General features: G+C 42.2%; 1 protein-coding gene and 1 long non-coding RNA gene across 2 annotated transcripts in view; both read left to right on the top strand.

The window, feature by feature from the left end:
- The window catches only part of LOC307187479, a 29,498-nt gene extending 23,498 nt beyond the window's left edge, over nt 1–6,000 (top strand). The window contains exon 3 of the long non-coding RNA XR_013828617.1: nt 5,750–6,000. This is a non-coding gene — a long non-coding RNA (uncharacterized lncRNA). The remainder of the gene's footprint in view (nt 1–5,749) is intronic.
- Nucleotides 6,001–12,596: 6,596 nt separating this feature from the next.
- Nucleotides 12,597–20,105, top strand: part of CMKLR2 (chemerin chemokine-like receptor 2) — a 45,263-nt gene continuing 37,754 nt past the window's right edge. The window contains exon 1 of the mRNA XM_079924680.1: nt 12,597–13,080. The gene's annotated coding sequence lies outside the window, so the exon portion shown is untranslated. The remainder of the gene's footprint in view (nt 13,081–20,105) is intronic.

Raw genomic sequence — 20,105 nt, 5'->3', positions numbered from 1 at the left:
GCAAGGCCAAACAAGAAGAAAGGGCAGCTCTTTCTCAAAAGACCCAAATTCCTCAGTAGCTTTCAGGGCATCATTTGTGGTGAGGGTTGCAGCTCGTGGAATTTCTTCTGATTGGTTGGTGGTGAGGTAACAGGGTGATGTTTAGGGAATTTTAATCATCAGGTTCCACCCTGTGGTCAGCATGTAGTCACCATCGTGCAGCCGGTAGGGGTCTTAGTTCCTGCAGAACACTCAAAGATATACATCAGATTGTTATGTAAATCCCTTGAGGAGGAACCAGCACTCTGTTTTATCGCTGAACATTGTTTCAACTATCATTACTTTTCTTGTTTAACTGCTTTTCCTTCGTTTCTGCATTCCCTCATTTCTCAAATTAGTAACTGCTTGAGTCTGCTTTTTGGAACTGGGGAAAGGCCTAAGAGACTAACGCCTTTTTTCTATAAACAAGACATGGGAGATGTGGAGGGGCTTTTGTACCTGAGAAGGCCCCGCACAGTTCTGCTTGGTTTCACACCCCAACCCCCCCACTCCCACCCCCACCCCCCCACCCACCTCCCCCCCCACCCCCACCCCCCCACCCCCGCCCCCTGCCGCCATTTCTTTGATACTTCTCAATTCTGAGGGGAATACATGGGTGGAACAAGAAAGGGAACAAAGTTTTGGATAAAGTGATTAGTCATAGACTCAGCAGGGGGAGTCAGTCTCACCCTCATAGCAGCTGCCTAATACCGCCTCACTGAAATAAACTTCTGCATCAGCAGTTCCACGGACACTCTCAGGGACAGAGCCTGCAGTGAGCTATAAAACAGGAAGAGCTGTTTTTCTATCCACTGGAAAATATTTCTAAGACAAAGCCTGGTCCTCTGAAGCATTAGCTAGGATTTTATGCCATGGGCAAATTAATGGCATTCCTGTACAGTGGGGCTCCGCAGAGGGAAAACTGGGAGAGCCAGTACTTTACCACCGCAGTTCCTGAATTATGACATCAAGATTAAGTCAGAGGGCTTCCCTGGTGGCGCAGCGGTTGAGAATCTGCCTGCCAATGCAGGGGACATAGGTTCGAGCCCTGGTCTGGGAAGATCCCACATGCCGCGGAGCAACTAGGCCCGTGAGCCACAGTTACTGTGCCTGCACGTCTGGAGCCTGTGCTCCACAACAAGAGAGGCCACGATAGTGAGAGACCCGTGCACCACGATGAAGAGTGGCCCCCACTTGCTGCAACTAGAGAAAGCCCTCACACAGAAACGAAGACCCAACACAGCCATAAATAAATAAATAAATAAAATTTTTTTAAAAAAAGGTTAAGTCAGATAACAAATTCAAGATCCTGTATGAAGATGGGGAAGGAATTCCTAATATTCCATTATGATTGTTTCAGAGTTTCCAGGCCTGGACTGCGTCAAATTTCCCAACCATTTTATTTGCCTTAAACATGTTCTTTGGAACTTCCCTGGTGGTTCAGTGGTTAAGAATCCGCCTTCCAATGCAGGGGATGCGGGTTCAATCCCTGGTCAGGGAACTAAGATCCCACCTGCCTTGGGGCAACTAAGCCTGCAGACCACAACTGCTGAGTCCACTCACGGCAATGAAGATCTTGCATACCACAACTAAAGACCAAATGCAGCCAAAAAAATAAATAAATAATATATTTTAAAATGTTCTTTGTTTCTTGTTTTTGCTTTTTTAATTAATTTATTTATTTTTTGGCCACACCACATGGCATGCAGGATGCAGGATCTTAGTTCCCCAACCAGGGATCAAACCCATGCCCCCTGCAGTGGAAGTGCAGAGTCCTAACCACTGGATCTCCAGGGAATTCCCTTAAACATGTTCTTTGAATGCTTACCAAGTCCTCTACACACTTCCTAAAGTTTGGAGTGTCTCATCCTGCTTCCTGTGACAAGATATGTAAAAACCTTCTCTGTAAACACAGAAAAAATGTGTTTGTCAAATACATCCCACAATTTGTCCTTTCCATGTTGAGTCAAGTGTATGTAAACCATATAGAGTGAGTCAAGAGACAGACTTAGGAGCAACCAAACAACCATCTTGGTGTTTCCAAAGTCCATCTAAATGGATCAAACATCCAGCTATCTCCCATCCAATTCTTTCTGAGTCTGAAGTTGCTATTTGAGCTATGTAGATCTCTTTTATGATTTCCTTAGGAGTCATCCTAAAGAAGTACTCTTCCTCATGTGGTACATATATACAATGGAATACTACTCAGCCATTAAAAAGGATGAAATAATGCCATTTGCAGCAACATGGATGCAACTAGAGATTATCATACTAAGTGAAGAAAGTCAGAAAGAGACAAATACCATATGATATCACTTATATGTGGAATCTAAAATATGACACAAATGAACCTATCTACGAAACAGAAATAGACTCACGGACATAGAGAACAAACTTGTGGTTGCCAAGGGGGACAGCGTTGGGGGAGGGATGGAGTGGGAAGTTGGGGTTAGCAGATGTAAGCTATTATATATGGAATTGATAAACAAAAATGTCCTATTGTATAGCACAAAGCACTATATCAGTATCCTATGATAAACCATAATGGAAAAAAGTATTTTAAAAAAGAATGTATATATATGTATAACTGAATCACTTTGCTGTATAGCAGAGATTAACGCAACATTGTTAGTCAACTATACTTCAATTAAAAAAATAAATGTGAAAGAAGTTTTCTTCCTCAGGGGAGGACGAAAATCCCACCAAAGGTCGAGAGCTTCAAAATGAAACCTAGGGGCATATTCCAGAAGCTTGGAAACTACTTAAATTTTGGGGGTGGTTGAGAAAGAGGCTGCTAATTTAGCATATATATCAGGCATCTGTGGGGAGTTCTCCTAAACTGACTTAGCAGGATTCTTGCTAAAACTAGATTTTGCAAGAAAGAATCCTTGGTGAAGAGAGGGTTCAGGGGAGATGGAGTAAAGTTTGGTCAAGCAAAGAATCTTTGTCAATATATACATATACATACACACACGTAGATACATACATACACATACACTCTATCTTACTGTATGGTCAGACCACTCAGGATGGCTATTCTCTTGCTCTCTGTACATCCTCTGCCCTACCAGTGTCTGCTTCATCTATACCTTACTCACATGACTGACATTCCTGTGCACTTGCCCCAGGCCCCAGCTAGAGATTATTGTTGTTGTTTTTTTAATTGGGGTATAGTTGTTTTACATAGAGATTGTTCTTACCAAAGGGACAGTGAGGGGCATGCCCCTCTGCTGGTTTCCCTGGTAACTAATGAACCAACCTAATGTCAATTCCCCCCATACCTGGCAATCTTCCCTTCCCCTGGGTGTGAAGACCGCCACCATGTGCTGCCCATAGGCTGCAGCACATAGTGGGATGTCACTCCAGGACCTTGCTTCAGACGTGTAGGATCCCCCATCCATTAAACCATTGATGTCTCTGTTGCTGACTCCAGGCTCTTTCTTTGGTCTTGAAGCTGAGCAAGTGCAGGCCTTGTAGGCCTTCAGAGTATAGCCCAACACTTACTCCAAAAGTAGCATACTGTAATACAGTTCTGGACCCATCTTTTTTTTTTTTTTTTTTTTTTTTACTGAAACTATCTTGCTGAACACTCTACATCAGTATGTAGAGATATTCCTTTTTTTAAAAAAATACATTTATTTATTTATTTTTGGCTGCACTGGGTCTTCGTTGCTGCACGCGGGCTTTCTCTAGTTACGGCAAGCGGGGGCTACGCTTCGTTGCGGTGCACGGGCTTCTCATCGCGGTGGCTTCTCTTGTTGCGGAGCACGGGCTCTAGGTGTGCGGGCTTCAGTAGTTGTGGCACCCGGTCTTCAGTAGTTGTGGCTTGTGGGCTCTAGAGCACAGGCTCAGTAGTTGTGGCACACGGGCTTAGTTACTTCCACAGCATGTGGGATCTTCCCAGACCAGGGCTCAAACCCGTGTCCCCTGCATTGGCAGGCAGATTCTTAACCACTGTGCCACCAGCGAAGCCCTAGAGATATTCTTTATTCCTTTGTCACCTGCAGAAGACTCCATTGTATGAAGGTGGCATAATCTTTTTGATTTAGGTGTGTCTCCTATATATACCATAGAATTGAGTTAGCTTGTTTTTTAATGTCATAAAACAATTTATAACATTAGAATGTGATTACCAATTCTACACTATCTATGTATGAACTATCTATGAATGGCTGCCATAGAAAATGTTTCCTTCCACTTAAATTAGGCCATTGTTTGGATAAGCAGGACAAAATGCTGGGAAAGCAGTAGTCTTATGTGCTTTGCACATCATCTTGGACACTGTGGCTTCACAAAAGACGTCTCATGACATGGCCAACAATTTTCAGAGAGGCCCGTTTCCTAAGTCCGGTGAGAATAAACTTAAGATGAGATAAATATACATCGACTGGGCGCTGTCTCTGACATTTTATTTCTCTTTTATAGCTTAACTGAAAAGAGTATGATGCTGAAACAGACTGAGCCAATTAAAAAAATTCTCCTCAGCATGTGAATTGTGACTTAACTGAGGGTTTTTGGCAATGACCATCTGTCTGAAAGTTTCAAAGTCACCCATTAATCACACTGACCACCACAGGTTAGGGAGACAATCTTTGTAGATGTTTCCACTGTTCAGAAACACACAGAGCCACTGAGTTCATTCCTGTTCTGTGTTGTGATATGCTGGTTGTATGACCAGCAAATAGGACTAAAGCATCAGGCAGTGATGAGCCAAGCTCTCTGGACCAGGCACAGCTGTGCTTTTCTGAATACACATCCTACCTAGACATTAAACTGTGACATGATCAGTTCAGAGCTTAGATACAGGGTACAAGGATACGTTTTCTCTCATAGACCAGAAACCCAGTCTCCCATCAGGAGATTACAAATTGTGGCCTGGCATCATCTTTGACTAGAAAGTCACTCCTTTTGTGCTTCCAGACTCAGGAAGTCTATTGACCCTCCTTTATGACTTATCTTCTCAATCACTCTTGAAATGAAATCCTCTTGAATAATGAATTTATCAGACAAAAAAGATAATGGTACATACTGTCAACTGATGAGCTCTTAACATAATTGTCCCTGCTTTCTACTCCAAGGACAAGGCAAAGTCTTCTCAAGCTTGATTCCCTTTGGGATAGCCCTATCATGTTAGCCACTACAAACCAAATAATCACTACATGCCAGGGACTGTATCAGGCAAGTCAATTCATGTGCTTGCTTCCTTTTTATTCCATCTTTACAACAACACTGTGAGGTATATTCCCAAAGTTCTTTGTTTGTTTCAAGACAAACTTACCCGGGTTACCTCACACAATGAGACTTTAATATAATTATGATGATTCCTTTTTTTTTTTTTTTTTTGGCTGTGCCACATGGCTTGTGGGATTATACTACCCCCACCAGAGATGGAACCCAGGCCCTTGGCAATGAGAGCGTGGAGTCCTAACCACCGGACCGCCAAGGAATTCCCTATAATGATATCTCGAATGATGAAGTTATTATTATTTTTTAAGAATTTTAGCATGGTGTTGTGTATGTGAGTTACAATTTGGTTTGGCAAAATATAATAAAATATAATAACAACAAACTCAAAGTAGTAGTGACCCAAACACATAAAGGCTTATATTTCTAATGAACAATAAGTTTGGAGGTGGGAGATTGTAATACAGCCTCAAGAATTTCCAGGCTGAGGTCTCGAGGAGTCTAGGCTTTTTGTAACATCTCTCCTGCACTTTTCCTTTCCTTGTAGTTCCTAAAGAGCTGCTGAATCTTCAGTCATCTGGTCGACCTTCCAAAGCATCCCTCCAAAGCAGAGCCAGCTTTTCTTCAAGCCCCAGCCCATGTTTTCTACGTAAATCCTAGTGGTCATTCTCAGCATCCGTGGAAGCTGGGAAATGTAGCGTTTTATCTGGATACAACAACAATATTTATTTCCTAAATAAAATTGTGGTTCTGAAGGTAAGAAAGAAGAAAGGAATGGATTTTGAGGAGGCAGTTATGGTCCCTGCCACAAAGTGGATAGGTAATAATAGCCCTTCATCAACAGATTGTATAAGTGAAAAGCACCTTGGGCAATTCATAGCAAGTAATGATAATGTAAACGTTTATTGAGACCTTACTCTTTATGTGCTTTACTATACTGTCTTATAGAAATCTCACAACACTCTGATGTAGATAATATCATGATCCCCATTCTCCAGATAAGCCTGTGGCACACAGGCTTCGTTGCTTCCACAGCATGTGGGGTCCTCCTGGACCAGAGCTTGAACCTGTGTCCCCTGCACTGGCAGGTGGATTCTTAACCACTGCGCCACCAGGGAAGTCCCAAAAAATAAAATTTACTTAATTATGTATATGTAATTAAAAGTCAGAATAATCGTTGCAGGAAGGGGGGCCAATTCCAGGGCCTGAGATGGGGCTCTTGTCTAACACTTGGAAATAAGTTGTACAAGGAGACACACTTGGTGACAAAGCAAGAGACTTTATTGGGAAGGGGCACCTGGGCGGAGAGCAGGAGGGTAAGAGAGCCCAGGAAAACCGCTCTGCCATGTGGCCTGCAGTCTCAAGTTGTACGGTTATGGGCTTAGTTTCCAGGTTGTCTCTGGCCAGTCATTCTGACTCAGGGTCCATCCTGATGGCACATGCATTGCTCAGCCAAGATGGACTCCAGCGAGAAGGATTCTAGGAGGTTGGTAGGACATATCGACTGGCATTTCCTCTGTCCTTTTGACCTTTCCCGAATTCTTCTGGTGGGTGGTAGCTTGTTAGTTCCTCGTTCCTTACCAGGGACTCCTGTTGTAAGATAACTCATGCAAGTGGTTACTATCATGCCTGGCCACGGCAGGCAGTTTCAGTCAGTGGTTCCCTTAACATAATCACAGCAATATTTTTTAGAACTTAAAGATTTTAAAGAACTTAAAGATTTTTTTTCAGTTGTTTAGAATTGCTGGCACACAGTGATCACAAAAAGCAGAAGGGCTTTAGTTGGTTTTATTACTGGTTTAAAATTCACTAAAGACAGAGCTCTCTATTATTGTCTGCACGGGGCAGATCTCTTCCATTGCTCTTCCTTTTCACCCACCAGTGTTCCATAGTTAAGCTAGTTGAAGCCGGTTTTGTTGATTTAATCATACTTTATAATGCAGTCAGGTTTTAGAAGGGAAGCCCTGGGAATTCATATTTTTTAAATGACCAAACCTAAAATTCCTTATGCAATAAAAATGATTGCCCAATGACTTACCTTTCTGTGTACGCAATTGTCCTAAACTGAAGAAACTCAAGAGGAGAAGAATCGGAAAGGGACATGAGGGTTGCAAGTGCAAACTCCCAGAAGATCCAGATGAATGTGGTCCATGAGTGAGTGAGTGAGTGAGGCAGGGGAGAAAAGTGTCGACATGGAAAGAAATGCCCTGCCGGAAGTGGCCAGGTGGCATGAGGCGCGGCCCCTACTCAGCCTCATCTAAATGTATCCTCGTGGGATGCAGGCCCATGGTTACCCTGATCTGGTAATTTTTTTCATGAGGAGCCAACAATCTGATGTCTGTGTAAGATCCCTTGATTTTTAAATGATGGAAATTAATTCAAACTCTAGAAAACACTGTGCACTGCAAACAAAACACATCTGCAGCTGCAGTACGCTCGCAGGCTACCAATTTCCTAATGAAAAACGCAAGCAGTGATTGAACCAGTTACAGAAGCCAAGAAAATATGCTTTATTCTTCGATCCTTTTCCTTTCCCCAAATGTGACATTTTAGAAAAATCCGGATACACTTACATCATATCCATAATCTGCAGCTTAACAAGAAAAGCAGCATAATTAAAGAGTCTGAACGTCCAGAGCCCTCCTTTCTCTCGAGTCAGAGCCAAGGATGGTGTCACCCAGATGCCTGTTAACTAAGAGACATACACCAGATTTATTTAACCACTGGCAAACCGCATTTCTTTTTTCCCTAGGGCAATAAGTTAAAAGATTATTTACCTCCCTTGGTTACAAAAAGAGGAAATACTTCTTCCAAGACTCGGAGTAGCTGCGGCCAGTTCTCCCGGAGAAATTATTTTACCACAAAGATTCAGAGCACAGAGCCCGGAAGCCTTTGCCCACCAGCCTCCCTGCCGCTGCACTGCATGGACACCTTCTGAGAAGTGAGTGTTTTATTAGCCTCCAAAAGTTTCAGGCCCTGAGCATCTGATAGTTAAGAACATCATTCTAAATCCCTGTATGTAGATTTCATTTGATTTGGCATTTGGCATATTAAAAGAGAAGGTTTTTTTCCAATGAAAGACAATAGAAGCTGTTTTCCACAGGGAATTAAAGCTTTGTGTATCTTAATTAAAAAGCTATTTGCTAAATCCTTTAACAGAATTTCTAAGTATCCTCAAGGTTGGGTTCCTGCAGGGGCCAAACAGAATTTAAAGCAAGAATTTGATGAAGCCTTTGTCCTCTGTGCCCATTAAGAATTCTCTGGTTTAAGTTGCATGGAAGCTGCCCCGTATGGCCAGGTGGGCATGGCTTCTCTATGTGACCTCCCAGAAACACAGAGTCTGCAACTGTGAGTCCCGAGGAAAAGCTTTGCATGGTCCCAAGCCTTACTGTTAACCCAGTAAAGACTCCAAAGTCTAATCTCTGACTCTGTCTACCACAAAGAAACAGGCCTAAGAAGGGCATTTACATGTGAAGGCAGTCATCTCCCTGTATAAGAGGAAAAAAACTCAAAAGAAGTGAAGTCTTTCCCTTTTTCACAAATTAGTTTCTTTTAAAAGAAAATGTCCATCTGTATCATATTCTCTCTTTTCTAGTGGTTATGTTCTGGGTCAATTTTTTTTCTTTTTTTCTTTTTTTTTTGCAAACAACAACAAAAAGGCTAGAAATGACCATTAACAAAAACCAATGTGACCTGATTATATTCTCCCAAATGTCTATTTCTGAAATTTCTATCATCAGAGTATTCAGGTGTTTGGGGCAAGTGTGCTATTTTAACATCAAACAAGAAAAGAAAAGAATAAAGATATTCTTGATCATATCGTAAGATGGGAGGCCAAGTTGCTGACCCCAATTTTTTCTGGAGGGGTTGGGGTAGGGAGAGGAGATGATCATCTTAAAATTACCCAGTCCATTCTAACTACTAGAGCTTCACTTGATTAATAGAAAGCCTGTCTTTTAAAGTGGAACCTCGGGACTTCCCTGGTGGTGCAGTGGTTAAGAACCCGCCTGCCAATGCAGGGGACATGGGTTTGATCCCTGGTCCGGGAAGATCCCACATGCTGCGGAGCAACTAAGCCCCTGTGCCACAACTACTGAGCCTGCGCTCTAGAGCCCGCGAGCCACAACTACTGAAGCCTGCGCACCTGGAGCCTGTGCTCTGCAACAAGAGAAACCACCGCCATGAGAATCCCATGCACTGCAGCAAAGAGTAGCCCCTGCTTGCCACAACTAGAGAAAGCCTACATGCAGCAACGAAGACCCAACGCAGCCAAAAATTAAATCAATAATAAAATAAAATGGAATTTCTTCAAAAGAACAATTTTCTAACAGTGAAATTTCTAGCATCAGTGGAGAAAAGCCATTTTTAGAGAAAGATCCCAATCCCCAAAACAATATGATAGAGGCACTGTGTATCTTCCCCTCTGAGCCCAGCTGGCCCTATAGACCTGCTTATACACATGTGCCCCTCTGGAAAGACCCCTTGAAACCCTGACCACACGAGGCTTCAGAGAACTTGCAGTGATTTAGAACGTGCGGGAACCGTCCTGAAAGCCTTTCATTTGGCAGAAGTCATTCCTGCCCCTTCCTCCTAGTCTCTCAATTCTGGAAACATCTCCTCTCATAGAGAGCTGCACAGTCTAATAGTTACGTGTCTTAAGAGCATGGTGTTTGGAGTCAGAATGCTCAGGACTGAACTCCAACTCTGCAATTTACAGGAGAGGTTCCCTTAACAGACCTCCAATGAATGGACTCACCAGCTTAACCAATGCAAGTAAGTTATGTCTAGCACACCTGAGCACTTCAGCTTTAACTACTTTTGAATAAAGGATCAACTATAAGGCAAACCTTAGGATGTCAGAGGGAGCTCCTCAGACACATAGCAGACTATAGACTATAGGGCTGATTAGGAGAGAGATTTTATTTAATGTCCTTGATTTGGGGGGACCAATTTCAAAGCTAAGTAAACTTCTGTTACGACTCGGTTGTTTTAGGTGGTAGGTAAAACGTAAAAATAAAAAGGCTGACATATTTTCCTGGGTTTCAGGGTGGGCTGTGTTTAAACTATGCTTGGCACACAGTAAATGCTTGTGAAATGTCATTTCTTTTGTCTTCTTTCTCTGTCCTTTGCTGCTCAATGCTTCTCACTCCACTACCAGAAAATAAACCCCAAACCATATAAAGTAACCAAAACTTCCTGAAATTCTCCTCAAAAATGTCTTTTATGGATGAAATTGTGCTTTTGTGTGATTACAGAAGATAGCATATAACTCAGTAAATACTAATATAGCTGATGCCAAGGGGTGGGAACTGGTGACTGGATATCACCTCCAGCAGATGGTTTACTATGACCTCCTTCACCAACTCAGATAACACTGACAAAAGATACGCCCTGTTTATTAATAGTGATTATTTCTGTGGAATCAAGGGACTAGGGGCAAACGTGGGCGAGTGTACATCCTTCTGGTGCCGAGGGATATTTGTAATTTGAAGAAGCGTACCCACTCCCTCCCCCAGGGTTATTCCAATCTGCTCCCACCCCACCCTCAGTGGAGACTGCTGCTTTCGATTTTCTAGACTTTGTCTTTTAGAGGAGGAAAAATAATGTTCCTTCTACCTTTCATTGTTCCTGGCTAAGTACCCCACTCCCACCCCGTAAAAAGACAGAATAATAGAGGAAAAAAATTTTTTTAATTAATTAATTTATTTCTGGCTGTGTTGGGTCTTCGTTGCTGCGCGGGGGCTTTCTCTAGTTGTGGCAAGCAAGGGCTACTCTTCGTTTTGTTGCACGGGCTTCTCATTGCAGTGGCTTCTCTTGTTGCGGAGCACGTGCTCTAGGCATGCGGGCTTCAGTAGCTGTGGCACGCAGCCCAGTAGTTGTGGCTTGAGGGCTCTAGAGCGCAGGCTCAGTAGTTGTGGTGCACGGGCTTAGTTGCTCTGCGGCATGTGGGATCTTCCCGAACCAGGGCTCGAACCCGTGTCCCCTGCATTGGCAGGTGGATTCTTAACCACTGCACCACCAGGGAAGCCCTAGAGGAAAAATTTTTTAAATTATATACATACAGGAGCCCCACTTAAAAGGTGGCCAGAAGATTGAGGATTATATTCCATCCTGAGCTAAGGAAAGGGATGGGGTCTGGGGCTTAAAGGTCCAGGAAGGCAATTCACCAGAAGGTGAAAAGAGGAAATGTTCGGTAAACAAAGGCGGCTGGGTCAAGCAGATAAGTCTCTCAGATGAAGAAGTATAATAGCTGTCTTCCTGATACAGACCCCTTTTCTCATGTAAATTTTCTTTACAAATGTAAAATTTCCCTTACAAATGGGTAACTTCTATTCTGTTTTCAGAGCTTCTTCTATGCCTGCAGTTCATTAAAATAAACAGCTCAAAATAATTCTTATTCTCCGAAGAGGCATATTTCGCAGTGGCACATTCTGCTAAGCCCTCAGCATTCACAGCAGACAAATGCAAATTGTGTGTTCTTCTGGCTGCTCAGCTAACAGTGTTCAATTAGCTTGCCTAACAACGTTTTATGACCCAATAATGTTCAGTTTCTCAAGCTGACGTTAGGCGTTATGAAAATCACATTAGCTTTGCAGACGGACAAGTCAGCCGCATCAAGGCTGGCTTCCTGTCAGCCTCCACACATCTCACCCCGTGAGTTTCTGAATTCTGAGTCCTGCTTCAGGTACACAGACATGCCCTCATCTGCCAGGGCCACAGATAAGATGAGAGATAAGAATCAGACCTTTAATTTCCTCAAAGCCTGGAAAATTCTCAACCCACCTAAGTAAAGAAATAAAAATTAAAATACATATTTAACTGGGATGAATTGGGTGATTGGGATTAACATATATACACTAATATGTATAAAATAGGTAACTAATAAGAACCTGCTGTCTAAAAAAATAAAATTAAATTAAAAAAAAAAACATACCTAACTAAGGTGTGATTCTGATTCTTCCCTATCAGAAATACACTGAAACCCAGGAAATAAAATCTCTCTCCTAATGAGCCCTGGTGCATTTGAAGAGCTCTCCTTTGACATTCTAAGGTTCTTTTCATTCCATTGTTGGAATTAAATTTTTTAAAATAAATTTATTTTATTTATTTACTTTTGGCTGCATTGGGTCTTCGTTGCTGCGCACGGGCTTTCTCTAGTTGCGGCGAGTGGGGGCTACCCTTCTTTGCGGTGCGCGGGCTTCTCATTGCGGTGGTTTCTCTTGTTGTGGAGCATGGGCTCTAGGCACGTGGGCTTCAGTAGTTGTGGCACGTGGGCTCAGTAGTTGTGGCTCGTGGGCTCTAGAGCGCAGGCTCAGTAGTTGTGGTGCACGGGCTTAGTTGCTCCACGGCATGTGGGATCTTCCCAGACCAGGGCTCGAACCTGTGTCCTCTGCATTGGCAGGCGGATTCTTAACCACTCTGCCACCAGGGAAGTCTGGAATGAAATTTAAATTGACTTTTCATAAGCAAAAGTCCACCCAAACAAAGGAGGGATTGGTGCCTCCCCCATCACTGGTTTTCAGCCTGCGGCACTGCAGCCAACAGTAATGATTTCTATTCAAAAAACAAACCTCAGTTACACACGTGTACACGCTGAGTAAAAGAATTTGTGCAGTGTGTTCATTGCTTACTTTTCTCCTGGAATACATGATGAATTTTTATGGAGGGTAGGATAGGAAGGGAAGAACCACATTCAAGTGAAACCCAACATCATTCTCCTCTACAGTGTCATTTCAAAAGCCAGGTAAAAGCCAAACGAGGAGGCTGGGAGAAGAGTGTCCAACGTAGCTGTTCTGAAAACCACCCTCCATTTCATTCTGGAGCAGGGAGGTTACACCACACATCACAAAAGCTTCTCTCCTCGCAGAAAATTAACTGGTAAGTGCTTTCTTGTTTTCTTTGAACTGCCGCGTTTGGAACTGACCTGATGAGGATGCCTGCAGATGATTTATTTATAAAGCAGTATTTGGACTAACTACCAGCTGGCAAAAAAGGAAAAGGACTCCTGATAGTTTATGAAAAGCTCTCTGTGCAGATTCATATCTTTGGTCCTGTCAGAAGTGTTTAGGAAGAGTGTAACAGGGTTTACAACAGCTGTGATTAAATCTAAAACCCTGAGAGAACAGGAGGAGGTTGGTAGGGTAGGGGTTGGGAGGGCACAATGAACTTTCAGTCATTTCCTCAGCTTTTACCTAGCAGATTACAACTCATAAATGTAGCCTTGACTCAGAAATGTCAAACGTCATTAGTGGAAAGCCCACTGTAGTGAAATCGAGTAGGAGGAAATGGTACTCAAGATGAAAATTGACTTTGCCCTCCTTCAATTACAAGGCAGGAAAAAAGTTCTAAATTGAGTTGTAATGTGGCTTGGTTTTCTCCTGTCTTTTTAAAATGAATAGCTTGTGGCTCTTCAAAACAAACATTTCTTTGTTGTTGCTGCATTTTTTGAAATCTCCTAATCAATTGCCTGTTAGAATAATTGGTATCTGGGCTCATCTAATGAAGGACAAATGGCTAATTGAAGGCAAGTACTTGGAAGAAAAGGTTCAGCTAACTTGACTCTTCTTTTGGTAGTCAGATAACTGGGAGTACCAATTGTTTTTTGTCTGATTGTTTATCCTTCCCTCCAAATGAAAGCTAGTGAAAACCAAATGAAAATTTGATAACGGAACTTTCACCAGCAATTATTCTCTTAAATTGGCCCTTCTCACTTAAAAAAAAACTCGTTCACCCAAGCTTCCACAAACTTGTTGCTAAATTAATCCACTAGTATGTTTTGTTTTGTTTCGTGAAAAATTCAAGGGACTGCTCTTGAATCTCAAATTACCTAGTTCAAATAATTCCTCTTTCTAAATAATTCTCATCATGTTTGCACTTCTTCCAAACACTAAATGATTTTTAAGTTTTTTCACGGCCTTTATTTATGATTTTACCCAAGACTTAAGTCCTTTAGTTTATAAAAGAATGTCATACATTTTCTGTGTTACTTTACCACTGTCATCTCCCCGAGAGATAGCTATTTAACCCAACATTCCCCTTTCAAAGGCTACAGCAGTTGAAGCTAACTCATGGAAGTAATTTTAAAAGAAGAAAAAGTTTTATGCTAAAAGACTTTTTTCCAAATTGCTTATAATTTTAAAAAGTCAGAAGCTATCTAAATATCCAACAAATATGCAACAAATAGCTTTCTAGTGCAACCCAAATCTATGGTTGCACTAGAAAGCTAGTTAAGAAACATCTTGTATATTATCTCAATGGAAATATTTAGTAGTCATTAAGTTATAACTTGGAGGGATATATAGCATCATGGATGAGTACTCATAATACTAACAATAATTATAATTATGTAAAAAAGTAAATGGAGTTGAAAAAATTGAAGAAAAATATGCAAAATTGAAAATGGTTGTGTTAAACTGATAGTGAACTGATGGTATATCAGGGAGGAAAAACTTTTACTCTGTCCTCTTAAGTTCTGGTTCTGAAGGCCTGTGAATTAAACTAACGAATGACAGATTAGCAAGAGATAACACAACAAAATTTAATCATGTATTTTTATTAACATACACAGGGGAGTTCACAGAAAATTGTGACTCAAAGGGAAGGCTAGAATTTGGAGCTTATATACCATCTTAAGGGGAAGGGGAGAGAGAGAAAGATACAGCAAAACAAGTGACTTCTTAATAAGGGAAGAGGAGAGGGAGAAAGGGGACTTATGGGAAAACAAATGACTTCTTAGAAATATAAATGGGCTTTAGGAGAATAGATAGACGATACGATAGTTTTTGTGAGACTTCTCATCTATGGCGATGAGTCAGCCTTTCCTTGTTGCTCCTGGGGAGGGGATTTATGACAATTGAGTTCTTTTGGGACCTCAAATGCCTTCTGCTCAAAATAATTTTTATGCCACAGTAGCATATGCTGGACCCCTTCAGATGATATCGCTCTTCTTTTTTCCCCAAATTTTCTCTAATAGTTCATTACTTGTATAATTTTAAAACTTCAAAATTTTGAAAAGTCCCATCTACTTTTTTCTTCAGGTCTCAATTTTCATATAAACCACAAAAAGTTAAACCCTCAATCTGGTGGGGGGTCTTCAGTTCTAATTCACCTGGTTTCTTTGGTGGCATTAACTTTAGTAAAGGTTCCTGCCTCATAAAACTTCCTTTTTAAAAAGAAGATTTATTGAAGTATAGCTGTCTTACAATGTTGTGTTTAATTTCTTTTTTTTTTTTCTTTTTTTTTTAAGTTCATTTATTTATTTATTTTTGGCTGTGTTGCTGCACGCGGGCTTTCTCTAGTTGTGGCGAGCAGGGGCTACTCTTTGTTGTGGTGCGTGGGCTTCTTATTGCAGTGGCTTTTCTTGTTGTGGAGCACGTGCTCTAGGTGTGCAGGCTTCAGTAGTTGTGGCATGCGGGCTCAGTAGTTGTGCCTTGAGGGCTCTAGAGCACAGGCTCAGTAGTCGGTGGTTCACAGGCTTAGCTGCTCCTTGGGATATGGGATCTTCCCAGACCAGGGATCGAACCCATGTCCCCTGCATTGGCAGACAGATTCTCAACCACTGTACCACCAGGGAAGTCCCCTTGTGTTTAATTTCTACTGTACAGCAAAGTGACTCAGTTATACATGTATATATTCTTTTTCATATTCTTTTCCATTACGGTTTATCACAAGCTATTGAATATAGTTCCCTGTGCTCTACAGTAGGACCTTGTTGTTTATCCATCCTACATGTAATAGTTTGCATCTGCTAATCCCAAACTCCCAATCCATCCCTCCCCCACCCCCACTGCCTCATTAAACTTCTAATGAAAGTAGTAAAAGCCAAGACCACAATAAAAACTGATAGTATAAAAATTTTAAAGATAGAAAAAACAGAACTAGCTAAATGAAGGTTAGTAATGCAGCATCATCTTAAATTGGACAATTTCCAAACATGCCCCCAATCTGTGGTCCCACAATATCTTTATATTTGCTGTTTTGCTTCTGTCTGTCACCCCAGAGCTTAATCCCAACTATGGCTCTAACTTGTTTCATGGCTTGAGGCAGAGCAAGCTTCATGGGCCTCAGTTTCCTTTCCTCTTAAATAAACCTGACGGGCAAGGTTCCTTCCAGTACTCCAATCTCACCCCCTTCCCCTTTTTTCAACCTCTGCTTACTAAGTCATTGCTCAATGTGCTATATATAATGGGTTCCTAGCACATACAGTGGGTACCTGATAAGTATTTGGTGAGACAAATCTTTTATTCAGATTCTATGTTTTCATATTCTTCAGTTGTCATAGCATGTTCTGATTATTCCAAGATACCCAAATAAGATGAAAAATGCTCTTCATTGTTAAAGAAACTGGTGTCGGTAGGAACAAAGTAAATATAAGTCAGGCACAAACTTTTTGCTAGAAATTATTTGCAAGTCCTTCCTTCAGCCTAATGAATATAATGGGCAAGATGATTCATTAGAAGGTAGAAGGGCAGGGGTTAAATAGACCCTGGCTTTGCCTCTGGAAGAGTTTCTCTCTGTGTGAAGCATACTGACCCAGGCAAGAGCCAACCATCCAACCTTAGTCTCATTGGCCCCTTGTTCAGCAAACGCAATCAACCAGCCCATGTGAACTCGAGTGTGTGAAACACTGCACACAGCGAGTCTTTGCAGGATGAGTACAAATAAAGAATTTGCTTGTGATAAAGGAATTTATCACATCAAATAAAGAAGGTATGTTAGGGCTTTCTGAATGATTTAAATTTTGTTTTGTTTTGTTTTGGAAGTTTGCTATTTTCCATTTTGGGGGTGGTGAAGGAGGTTGTTTGTTTATCATTAACTAAGAGAAACCATCTGACATATCACATTCAGTCAAGCAAATATTGAACCATCAGCTGATTTGCTAGGAGAGGACACAAGGATTTTAATGGAAAGTTCTTGCCCTCAGTAAGCTTAGAGTTGTGCTGCCTGGGAGACATAATTAAGTTATTAAACTAAAAAGTTTTAAAACTGGGCTTCCCTGGTGGCGCAGTGGTTGAGAGTCCGCCTGCCAATGCAGGGCACACGGGTTCGTGCCCCGGTCTGGGAAGATCCCACGTGCCGCGGAGTGGCTGGGCCCGTGAGCCATGGCCGCTGAGCCCGCGCGTCCGGAGGCCGTACTCCGCAATGGGAGAGGCCAGAGCGGTGAGAGGCCCGCGTACCGCAAAAAAAAAAACAAAAAAAAAAACCTATGTAATACTTACAGGATATAGAGTTTAGAAAAGGGAGGGATGGAGGTGGATGCGAGTATGCAAGTTAACAGTTTATGCAAGAGGTGACACAGTGAGAGAGGTGGGTACTGGTGTCCCATCATGAGTCAAAGTGAGATGACAAGATTTGGACTTGACTGAGCAACTGATGGAGTGTACCCACCAGAAGTCCTTCTTGGCCTGAGGAAGCTTGTGGAAGAACTTGCTGGAGGGGGATCCCAGAACAGCCTATGACCTCTGAGAGGAGAGGGGGTGTAAGAGCAGCATGCAATTAAAAGTGCAGAGTTGGGCTTCCCTGGTGGCGCAGTGGTTGAGAGTCCGCCTGCCGATGCAGGGGACGCGGGTTCGTGCCCCGGTCCGGGAGGATCCCACGTGCCGCAGAGTGGCTGGGCCCGTGAGCCATGGCCACTGAGCTTGCGCGTCCGGAGCCTGTGCTCCGTGACGGGAGAGGCCACAGCAGTGAGAGGCCCTTGTACCGCAAAAAAAAAAAAAAAAGAAAAAAATGCGGAGTTGTTTCCACTAAAACATCAGGGCACAAGCAGGCCTATTTTGGGTCTCCTCTAACAAAAAAAAAGATCTATATAATGGAAGCGAATTGAGCCCACTGCCCTCACTTCATCCCCAGTCTCTAGCCAGCTCTGACAAGGCGAGTAGCCAGCACTCTGGCAGCGCACCTGATGGAGTCGTGGTACCCAAGAGGAGCAAACGTGTCTACAGACACATGTGATGCATCTTCTGGAGGCCCTGGAAATACTTTTCAGTGAACTCTTCTCAAGTATGATCTCTTTATTGGGCAAACATAGTGGATATTACATCAGCCAATGGGGACACCTTAATGAATCCTGAATTAAAATTCTAACTACTACCCCATTTGTGCCCACTGTCAACAGGGGAAATTTTCAGGTTACAATAAAAATATACTTACATAGCACTTTACAGTTTTCACTGTGTTATTTCTGTTCTCTAGGAAATCCATGCCTAATTAAATTCTGCATTGAAGGTTCTCATTATGTCCCGAAAACCTGTAATACCAGTGTTGCTGATATACATACAGTATTTCAGGATTTAACCAAGCCAGATCATATAGGTGCAACTCAAAGCCAGGCTAACCCAACGAGGACCAAGAAATTCTCAAGTGGACTCTGCTTGGGGTGTATTTTTTATTTTTTTAATTGTATTTTTTAATTAAAAAAATTATTTATTTATTTGGCTGTGCCAGGTCTTTAGTTGCGGCACACGGGATCTTTGTTGAGGCATGCGGGATCTAGTTCCCTGACCAGGGATTGACCCTGGGCCCCCCTCACTGGGGGCCCCTGCATTGGGAGCTCGGAGTCTTTATTTATTTATTTATTTTTATTTATTTATTTTTGGCTGCACTGGGTCTTCGTTGCTGCGCGCAGGCTTTCTCTAGTTGCGGCAAGCCGGGGCTACTCTTCGCTGTGCTGTGCAGGCTTCTCATTGTGGTGGCTTCTCTTGTTGCGGAGCACGGGCTCTAGGTGTGCAGGCTTCAGTAGTTGTGGCACACGGGCTCACTAGTTGTGGCTCGCAGGCTCTAGAGCGCAGGCTCCGTAGTTGTGGTGCACGGGCTTAGTTGCTCCGCGGCATGTGGGATCTTCGCAGACCAGGGCTCGAACCAGTGTCCCCTGCGTTGGCAGGTGGATTCTTAACCACTGCGCCGCCAGGGAAGTCCCAGGGTGTAGCTTTTAAATTGAATACTGAAGTAGAGTAGAAAAAGAATTCAGGCCCACCAGGGGGTTAGATGGACTAAGTTAGAACACCAAAAACATGAGACCTCGTTGGTACTGCTGACAAAAATGCAATCACTAGATGGCAAAGTTCAAAGCATGGTGAAACCAAGAAAGTAATTTATTTCATAGAATTTAGCATATGAAGAATTCAGTAAGGAGAGGTCATAGTCTTCGCTCAGGAATCATGCAGAAGCAAAGGTTACGCTGTGTGCTTTGGAAGCCCTCAAGGGTTACTCTCTGAAGTTCTAATTTTGTGTTTCTTTTTATGCAAGAAACAAAAAAGTTATTTAAGAACAGTCCATGGTCAACCAGCCAGTCACTTAGTATAATAACCAAATCAGTTGGGTATTGTAGGGGTGGAAAACTTTTCCCTTCTAAGTTCTTTGGCTGGTGTAATAATTAAATTAGCATCAAACTGATTAACAGGAGAAAAATTTAATGTCATGTGTACGGGAGTCCATATAATAAAAGAGTCAAAGAAGTAACCAAGGCAGGCAAATTTTATACCTTTTAGACAAAGAAACAATAAATTTGTGAAGAATTGACAGTACAAAGAAGTTTGGGTTTGGGGTAGTAAATTAGTGAAGAAGTAACAAGTTTTGTTTATACAGCCTTCTTGGCCCTAAATTCCCTATTTCTGGTGATAAGGATATCTTCTACCCTCCTGATACTGGGAGGGTACCTTTCACATAGGAAATTTATTTTCTGCTTTCAGGAGGACAAAGGAGGGTCAGAGTGTCCTTGTACCAGCTGTTTCTCAAGTAATTTTAATTCAAAATATTAACATGCCAAAGTGGCATATTTGGGGGTGGCATATTCTGCTCCCTTTCAGTATAGTTCCTCCATTATAAATGCTTTACACATCGTGTATAACAGACCCCAGCATTCAACAAAAAGTGATCATTATACACAGATATAATAATTATAGAAG

This window comes from Stenella coeruleoalba (genome assembly GCF_951394435.1).
Source record: "Stenella coeruleoalba genome assembly, chromosome: 6".
Lineage (NCBI taxonomy): Eukaryota > Metazoa > Chordata > Mammalia > Artiodactyla > Delphinidae > Stenella > Stenella coeruleoalba.
The sequence above is the reverse complement of the archived record's forward strand: the minus strand, read 5'-3'. Positions and strand labels throughout refer to the sequence as shown.